The sequence below is a fragment of the Convolutriloba macropyga genome, chromosome 2 (genome assembly GCF_964194025.1).
Source record: "Convolutriloba macropyga chromosome 2, txConMacr16.3, whole genome shotgun sequence".
In the NCBI taxonomy this organism is placed as follows: domain Eukaryota; kingdom Metazoa; phylum Xenacoelomorpha; order Acoela; family Convolutidae; genus Convolutriloba; species Convolutriloba macropyga.
This window is the reverse complement of record NC_134469.1, coordinates 66,434,903-66,444,825: the sequence shown is the minus strand read 5'-3', so window position 1 is coordinate 66,444,825 and position 9,923 is coordinate 66,434,903. Positions and strand designations below refer to the sequence as shown.

Below are 9,923 nucleotides of genomic sequence, written 5' to 3'. Positions count from 1 at the left end.
ATTGTCCCCGAATCTCAGAGATAATATCAGAAGAACAAGTTCCCTCCTGTTATCATCATTCAAACTTTCGTTCAATAAACGATCAATTATCAAATCACTGCGCGGAACGTAAAGCAAGAATATTTTCACAGTGGACACAAAGTGATGCACAGAGAAGACACGGCAACTTTAACAACTTATCTGTCAGACAACTTGAAGATATTCACTTGCTTGACTCCACTTGACGATCAGCCGATTGTAATATTCAACAGAGTTCAGGATCCCTCTCCACCAATAGAATAATTTTTCAAGGGATCAACAGAACCGAGCGAACTATCTCAACGATAAGCCAAACACAGCACAACAACCGCGTTACAACTCGCTTTATAGTGCAGCAGCAAAACGTTATTTTGCAACCATTACTCTTTCTCCCGACGAGCTAGACAGCTTTAGGGCTTTCCTGCCCGTGATAGATAATTTCTATCACTTCCAACTGTACGTAAAAAATAAACAGAGAGCTCGAGAACATCGGAATCAGTTCAATTATGGCTATGAACAAAACAAACCAGAAGCCTATGCAGTACCCCAAAGAGCAGCGAATCCCACGTTGGAAGCAATGGGCGGACAAAAAAGTTCCTCAATTTAGATTGAAAAAAACACCACCAGAACGTGAGCTATCACTTAATGAGATGCCGAATGAGTTGCGGTTATATGACTTGGAGCACCCCGAAGTTGAAAAACTCTTCAATCAACCATCGTTCGAGGAAAATGACTCATCAACCGTTTGTTATAAACTAGAGATGAAAAGCCATATTAAAGGTTTCAATTTGTTTGAGTTCTGGTACATGAAACAGTTGCCCAGTAAATAATTCAAAAATTTAACATTTTATATCATCATTGTTTCAATTCATTTTTCAATTAATTATTTTTCTCCAATGAATCAACGAGACGAGGCTGACGCCGGTATCAGTAATTTAGTCTTGGATGAATAACAAGGAGAGGCCCCCATGGCGTTGTTCAAATTCAACAGTGCCAAGGTCCGAAATAATATTTTTTGTTCAAGTTAGTATCATTGTCTTAATGATCATTCTTTGCTTCTCTATGCTCTTTATATTATCAGAAAGCTGTGAAGAGACATCAAATTGGATTGCTCTCTTATCGAGTTTAGTTGGTTACATTTTACCTAATCCCAAACTATGAACAAAGTTATTCTTACACATGACAGGGTATTCATGTCAGTTGTAGGACCAAGTGGTTGTGGTAAAACAGAACTCTTGTTTCGAATGCTAAAAGGTTCGACCTTTTATCCACGCTTTGAAAAAATTTATTATTTTTACAAAGAGTTCCAACCACTTTTCAAAGACATGCAACGAGTTAAACCAGGGATTGAGTTTCTAAAATACTCAGGCTTTGATATAACAAAAAATCTATCACATTGTCTGCTTATCTATGACGATTCATGTGAAGAAATCTTCAACGATAAAGAATTTGTAAAAAATAGCTACCTCAGGACGTCATCGCAAATTACATGTTATATACGTCAAGCATTATTTGTTCCAGCAAAGCAAATGGTCCAGAACCATTGATCTGAATACAAACACATATTATTCAAGTCGCTTCGTGACATTCAACAAATTGAATATCTTGGAAAACAGTTGAATTGTCTCCAACTGATAAAAGAAGCATACAAACTAGCAACTGCGGAGCCCTTTGGACATTTGATGATTGATCTCGACCCAAAAACCAGTCAGGGTTTACGTTTTTCATCGCAACTAATTGGACCGGATCCTTCTATTTTTTACATTTCGTCTCCTGAAGCAGTCATTACAACAATTACAAATGAAAAAGAAACATTTGCTTATGCTCAAGCAATGGGCAAATAAGAGGAATGAGAACACAGCTCAAACAGAAATATTACATCAGGGCGATTTCATTTGGTTCTTGAGTGACGGTGTGATGAACGTACTCTCTGTGTGATGAACGTACTCTTTGGAACGTACGTCTCCAATCAATCAAGTTAAATTAAAAAAATTCGAGAAAACACTACGTAAACTTGCAGACAGGCGAGTTGAAAAAAGTGAGAATCAAAATTTTTCGATCAGATTCTGGAATCCGTCTAATTAAACTGATTGCGTTACCTCGTATTGCTTTTCTGGAGCAAAATGCACACTGAAGAGTTTGTGCTAATTCCTCGTCACATGTATGCGAATGAACAACCTCAAATTGCTCAACTTCTCAACAATAAAAATGTCCGAGAGAAAGCAAAACAAATATCACTGTTGCAAAGAAGCAAGTCTCCACGAGCACCTTCTACCACGCAACAAGACACGCAACAGCAAACCGATAAAATTTTGGAGAATATCAAATATGAGTTGAAAGAGACTAGAGATGACAAAATTGATACAAAAATTTCAACTGAAATCAGGGAGCGAGTTTTGAGAGATATTAAACACCTTGACAGAAAAAAGTTTGAAAAAGCGAGCATAATATTGGAAAAAATAGAAGAGTCAGAACCTCTATCGCTGGATCAGACATCAAGACTAATGGTTAATAAGTTAAGCACGGAATTCTTGTCGCAGATTTTCTTTACGATCTACAACAAACAACATCTAAGCCTTCACTTGAACATTACAAAGTCCTGACCTTTCTAGATATCAGTTCACAATTAACTTGTAATACATACGCAAAAAATTTTTTTGCCTTATCACTAAACGAAAAGTTACAGTTGTTTGAGGATGAACCAGAAAACGAAGAATCAGGAGTCTCGAGAACAGAAGAATCAAAAGCTTCTGGCGACGATGAAGGAAGCTTTGAGGATGCAAAAGACGAAATCCAACCGTCTAGCTCGTGGACAAATTACTTTCTCTCACGTTAAACAATTGAACAAATTATACACAAAAGGTACTGCAGCTTTTGGTAGCATTGCTAACTTGAAGAAAGCCAATGGTTTACCAAGATCCAAAGTGGTTCAATACCTTCAGTCGAAAGCCCCATACACAAAATACAGACAATTCAGAAAAACTTTTCCGAGACTAAAAGCTGTTGCATACAGAATAAACGAAATCTGGTCTGTCGATGTGGCGTATATGGATAAAATTGCCCAACAAAACGAAGGAGTCAAATACTTACTGGTGGCTGTTGATGTTTTATCGCGATACCTTAGAATGCAACCAATGAAGGCTTTATATGCCAAAGACGCTGTTGAAGCGTTCAAAAAAATGATCAAACAGAAAAAACCAGAAAGGGTTTGGACAGACAAGGGATCCGAGTTTAAAGGTGAATTCAAAAAATTTTGTGAAAAGAAGGAGATTCATTTATATACAACAGAAAACGAAACCAAGTCGGCATTTGCTGAGAGGAATATTCGATCGCTCAAAAACATTATTCACAAATACCTGGAGGAAAATTGGACTTGGACTTATATTAACGAATTGCCCCAGTTTGTAAATACTATAAACAGTCGTTTTAATCGTGTTACCCAACTTGCACCTAATAAAACTTTTAAAAAACATAAACCGTTTCTAATATCCCTAGCAATTAGCAAAAAAAAGTACAAGCCGAAATACGAAGAAGGAGACCTGGTTCGGATTGCAAAGCCAGAAGAAATATTTAGGAAAGGTTAAACAAAATTACACAGACGAAGTCTTCACAGTATTCAAGGTTGCCACCCTCAGTCCACCAACATACAACCTTATAGACGCAAACAACGTTATAATTGAAGGTAAATTTTATGAACCAGAATTAGTCCAAGTGAACGTCATTCCTGTCGAAGACTAAACATGAGTATTAATAAAGAATTTACTATTGATTTGATATTGAATGCATCAATGGGAATTTTTACCAATAATACTATGGCCAAGTTTCGAAATCAATTTGCCCAACCATTACAGTTAGATGGAGATTGGCAAGTTGTCCTTGCTTCAATATCATTTCCATCAAACATCAATAATGTAAACTCAGCCGAAATAGTTGCGTATGTGAGTTCTGGCGCTGAACTTGATGCTTCACATAACCGCACCGGACAACTTCGAAGAATTCGCAAAGGTATATACAACAGTTCAGAAGAGCTTCTGGAAGAAAATTTTTCCAATCGCTCAATTGAAACAGTTTGACTATGATTTTGACACTGTAACGCAAAAGTTAGTTTTGAAATTTGGACCTAACGAAGGTTTTTCATTCGAAGATGAAGAAGTACCCAGTATTATTGGTTTTAAAAGAATAAGAGATATTTCGAATCATGGTTTTATTCATATTGGTTACAAGTCAGAAAATGCAGGAAACTCAGAACCGACATGGAGATTTTCCAGTTGATATCACTTGTGGATCACAGTTAAAATTTGTATACATTGATATAATTGAACATCAGAACGTTGGTGATGTGAGAGCTCCGGTAATAAAAATCATTGAGTCTGAAAGACGTTTGAGAAACGGTAGCATAAACACAGTGACACCCATACACCACAAGTCCTACACAAATTTGGATTACAAGCCAATATTATCAAACAACATTCAGAACATCCAGGTAGAGTTGAGAAACGAAACTGGAAAGCTAATTCCTTTTACTGGAACCGGAAAAGTTATAGTCAGTTTAAAACTTCAAAAAATTATTTGATATGGAGGCATACTACAGCAATCAAGCATCTCAATCAATGCCGCATTTTTCCGGACACTACAGACAAAGAGGCAGCGGTTTTGGAGCCCTTGCTGCAGGTATTGGAAGAGTTGCTCTGCCATTAACACGCAAATTTCTCTGGCCCGCAGCGAAAAAGATTGGGCGTGACTTATTGGTTCAGGGAGCACCAGAGTTATTAGAAGTTGCAACCAAAAGAAAGTCAGCAAAACAAGCACTGAAAAGTACAGTAGCCAAAACAGCTCGCTAACAAATAGGTGGATCTCTTCAATCACGTATTGCATCAGGTCGTAAAATAATTAGACGAAAAAGACGACAATACACGAGACCAAACCAAAAACGAAAAATCTCAACCAGAAGAATCATTTCTCGAAAACCCCGTCCAAAAAGGAGTCGTCTGGATTTTTTCTCGCGAGTGAAAAATGCGAACTAATATTGTAATACCATCTGAAGCCACTCACAGTTCTTTAGACTTATTTGAAAAACCACCTTTGCTGGTAACATTTGATCAATCATTCGAGCAAAAAACAGGACCGCTTTATTCGCCCTCGGGATCATCATTGGAATTTGAAGTTGTTGGTGATCGCAACAATTTTATTGACTTGCAAAAAATTTACCTGGAGATCAAGTGTCGAATACTTCAAACAGATGGAACAGATTTGCGCAACACAGCTGGTGACGCTAATGCCAGTGATCTTCCATATTTTGCTAATAATATCCTTCATTCACTTTTAGCCGACTGTACTGTTTCTGCAAATGGTATCAAAATTTCAACAGCTAATGGACACTATGCACACAAAAGTTTCATAGAAACTGAATTCTCTCACGGTACAGACGCAAAAAAACCTGGCTAAAATGTCAGGGTTACGAGTATGAGGAAAAACCTGCCACTATTCCAGCAGCAAAATAAGGTATAAAAAGAACAGTGCGACAATCCGCACGTATAACGTTATATGGAAAGTTTGCGGTTGATTTCTTTTCGTGTGAGAAACATTTGGTTAGTGGAGTTACGTTACGCATTTCAATGAGAAGATCTCAAGATGACTTTGCCGTCATCAGCGAGGACCCAGCAAAACACTACAAGGTTAAAATAGATGAGGCTAATTTATTTATCATGAAGATGACGGTGTCAGATAATGTTGTAGGTGCAATTGAGAAGACATTGAAAACTCCGGCAATTTACCGATACAATGAAGTAGTTACCAAAACATTCTTGGCGACAACAGGCCAACAAAGCTGGAAACATGAGGATTTTTTCACTAAAGAGCCAATCAGAAGAGTCATTGTTGGATTATGCGTTGGTACAGCATTCATCGGTACCAACACCGCTAATCCATTCCATTATCAAAAATTTGGTTTAAGAGAGATAACCATTTACCGAAATGGTTTTGCGACGGCTGGAACTCCAATGTCAACAACTGATAACAGAGGTTGTACTACAATTCAATGAGTGCATTAGCCTATGTAGAAAATGGCCGCGGAATACCTCTTAGTGAGTTCGCAAACCATTATATAATGGTATTTGATCTGACCAGCACTCAAGAGGCAACTCATGACTTTATTCATCCAGAGCTCACAAATTCATCATTGTCTGTCGAACTCAAGTTCGATGCAGCGTTAGTTCATAACGTTGAAATTTTTTTTCTTGGAGAAAAAACATCTACTATCTACATTGACTCGGCAAGAAACGCGTCTAAAAACGCTCTTCCAATGATCACATACTAATGGACGAAGACCAAATTCATCATCAAGTAAAAAAGTGTAAACATGTCAAATTCAAATTCAGAGGGGTTCATGCTGCTGATAATTATCCTCTGAACTTGCAGACCAACACATTATTGTTAATGCATCACGATCCAACTCTATTGGAACCCACTGGGTAGTGCTAGCTAAACGATATACATACCCAATAAAATTCTTTGCAGATCCATTGGCTCTACCCTTGACTACCTACAAGGATATTTTCAACAGTTTACAACACTGTAAAGACTTGGAGATGATGATGGATATCATGGAACATAGAAGAGACATTCAGTCTCCATTGCAATCCTCAGACTCCCAGCTTTGTGGTTTATTTTGCATATATATTGTTCATTATTTTTATAGTGAGAAATTTCCATTTATACCTGATGTAAATGAATTAGAGTTGCTAGCCTTTGCAAATAATATGAAGTAAAATTTAATTTAATTTTCAAACAACAACACTTTGTGAAGATCAATTTTTACAAAATTGGAAGGTTATGAAAGAGTTTGAGGTTTCTCGCACAAAACTCCCATGGCCACTAAGCAGAATATCCATTATCTGATAAAGAGTTGAGGAGTGTTCACCTAGCATAGGCTGGCAAAATCGTTTTAGAGTTACATCAGGGACTGTAGAAGAACGTTTGTTGGCCGTAAAAGTACTAATAGATTTCGCTGTTGCCTCACTCAAAGGTGCTGGAAGTTGTTTCTGGTTCTTGGTAACTGAAAAAGTTGATTTTGAAAGGTACTCAACAGCAACATGTAGTCGTGAAATTATTGCACCACGTTTAACAAAGTCTTTTTGCGTAGGCTGAATAAGTAATTTGAAACAGTTAACGAGACACGGTATCACCGCAGGTACATAAAGAGAATCGAATATATTGTCATCCTGTGAACCAAACTCATACATAACATGATTATGATTGGAGCCAAATGTACAACCTTCGATAATTGTTGCAGATGAAAGATAACCATATGCAAAATTTTCAATTGTTGTGTTTTCAAGTTTTGGTTCTGTCTCACAAATATTGTACTTGAAACGTTTTTGAATTTTCTTGAAATATTCAGGACTGTTTTCATACATTGCCTCAACCATAACGAACAAAAAGAAAAAGCTAATGAACAAACGTTGAAAGCATAAACAATGACAGGAAGCAAAAGGTATAATAGAAATTATTCCGAATCCTCATTGACTATTACAGATGTTTTTGGTATCTTCTTTTGGCGCTGAGTTAGTTTTTTGCCGGCCCGTTTTGCTGGACGTTTTGAGTCATCAGTTGAATCTGGTTTTAGAATTAGATCGATCAAGCCAACTGGTTGATCAAGCATTTGTTCTAGTTTTTCAATGTTTTGACATATCAACCGGAACTCTCGGGCCGAAAGTGTAACTTTTTGATTGAAATCCCAATCGACCTGTTCACTATCACGTTTGAACAATTTCAAGGATAAGTAGGTGCCAGCGGTATGATAAGTCTTAACAGCAGCCCTAACAAGCCGTTTTTCATTGAGCGAGAGATCCAAATGAAAGTCGCTGTACTCAGCATCCTTAGATAAAACATTACACATAATGCTGCATATATTGAGACAAACTATCAAAGTAATCTGAAATGATAAATGACTTATACATTACCGTTTAATGGAATGTGAACAATTTCAAACCCCACGCAAACATGTCTAGACAAAATAACAGCTGAGCAAACAAACCCACCCACCCTAGCGTGTAAACAAATCTATACTCCTCTATATCAGCTCTGATGTTTATACGAAATATGAAATTCAAAAGATCGGAAAAAATATACCCTGCTGAATCAAGACCCATTCAATGTCACAATTGTCCAAGGCAATTTAAAAATTTCCATTCACTAATGCAACAACGCCGGGCCAAGCATTATAAAGGCCATAGCAGAAAACAGATTTACAAGTCCCGACCTTTAAATCTAAAAACTGACAAATTTTCATTAGCAATGGATAAATTAGCTCGCCTCCTCGAGTCTATTTATATTTCCCGAGGGAACCCCAATTCAACTTAGTTCAATATGACATAATTCTATTTATAGACATGACTGAATAATGATGAAATGGCTAAGTCAAATAAACAAAAACGTCTGCAACAATTTTTCAATCTATCCGCCATTGTTCTTTCCTGTTGTTCAATATAAGTTTTGTAAAATTCTTTAGTTCTTTGGCATCTTATTACATTACTGCAAGTCTTTTTGTTACTTAACCTTCTAGAATTTGCTTTCATCTTCGAACCTGCTTCTCCTTGCAGTTCCATACCATATAAACAATTTTTCAGTTCTGTTCTTACTAGAATTGGTTCTAGACTCTGCTGTTAAGTCTTTATAAAAATTTCCTTTGAAAGAAAACTGTTTGCTTTGTTACCGTTTAAATCCGTAAAATCGGAACAAAAACATCTCAATTGTTTATCCATCATCTGCAATATGGCTGCTGAATATTTAGAAATTGCAAAGACAAGTGAGCGAGACACTCGAACCCTTGTGCGAATGAGTCACAACTTCAAAAATATTGACCTTGTGCAGGAAAGCTTTGATGACAAGACAGAATTATGGCACATAAAAAACAGCTTTATTGTTCCAGTTAATTACATTGAACCAATACTTGAATACACAAAACAGAACGATTTATTTCAACTTACAAAAACGCCAGAAAAATCGTTACGACAAGAAGAGTCTCCATATGCTCATCGATATAATGGATGTATTACTCCCATTCAAACAAAAAAGCAGGATGTGAAAAAATTGGCAAAGCGAACAAAAAACTTTTTGCACACTATGATCATGACTGCATTGAAATCTGGGAGAATCAATTGGGGCAGCTAGAAGAAGTTGAGCAAATATCTGGTTTTTGGAATTCTGATCAGTCGCCATGTGATGAAACCAAAACACCGGAAAGCCTCCCGTTGCTTGCCAACAATTTTTCTGATGATGTCAGTATCGATGAAATACCTCCTTTGAGCCAATGCTATGCCCCCGTCAAGAAGGTCATCAAGTTATCTCGACTCTAAAGTACAACAAAACTCTTTATACTCATTGTACATGTAGTATTTGTTGTTTTCCACAATGTTTAATCATGGTAATTTTGTTAACAGCTTGAAACCAGTTCTTAATAAAACTTTAACTAAAGATTCATCTTAGCACTAGACAAACATTGTGAGACAGAATTAAGCGCTGCTCAAAATTTCAGACAATGAACAAACAAGTACGCGAAACAATGTTTTGAACAAATAAGCAAAGTAGCCCAGGTTGAATTGAACCCAGCTGAAGCTTGGATTTTTTATATATCACGGCAAAAAATTAATAAACAATTTTTCATCAGAAATTTGTATGCTGAAAACTCAGACACTAAACAAACAATTATGCAAGACAATGTTTTAAGCAAATAAGCGAAGTAAGACTGGGTTGAAATAAACCCAGCTGAAGCTTGGATTATAGAGAAATCACAGTAAACAATCAATAAACATTTTTTATCAGATAGTTTTACCCCTTACCAAAATTAGGGTAGACAAATAAGAAGTAAAACTGTGAATTCAATATCACCTGTTTTAAACCAACAA

General features: G+C 36.7%; 1 protein-coding gene across 1 annotated transcript in view; it reads left to right on the top strand.

Moving 5' to 3' along the window:
• Positions 1–9,923, top strand: part of LOC142334629 (uncharacterized) — a 418,890-nt gene that overhangs the window by 336,113 nt on the left and 72,854 nt on the right. The window lies entirely within an intron of this gene.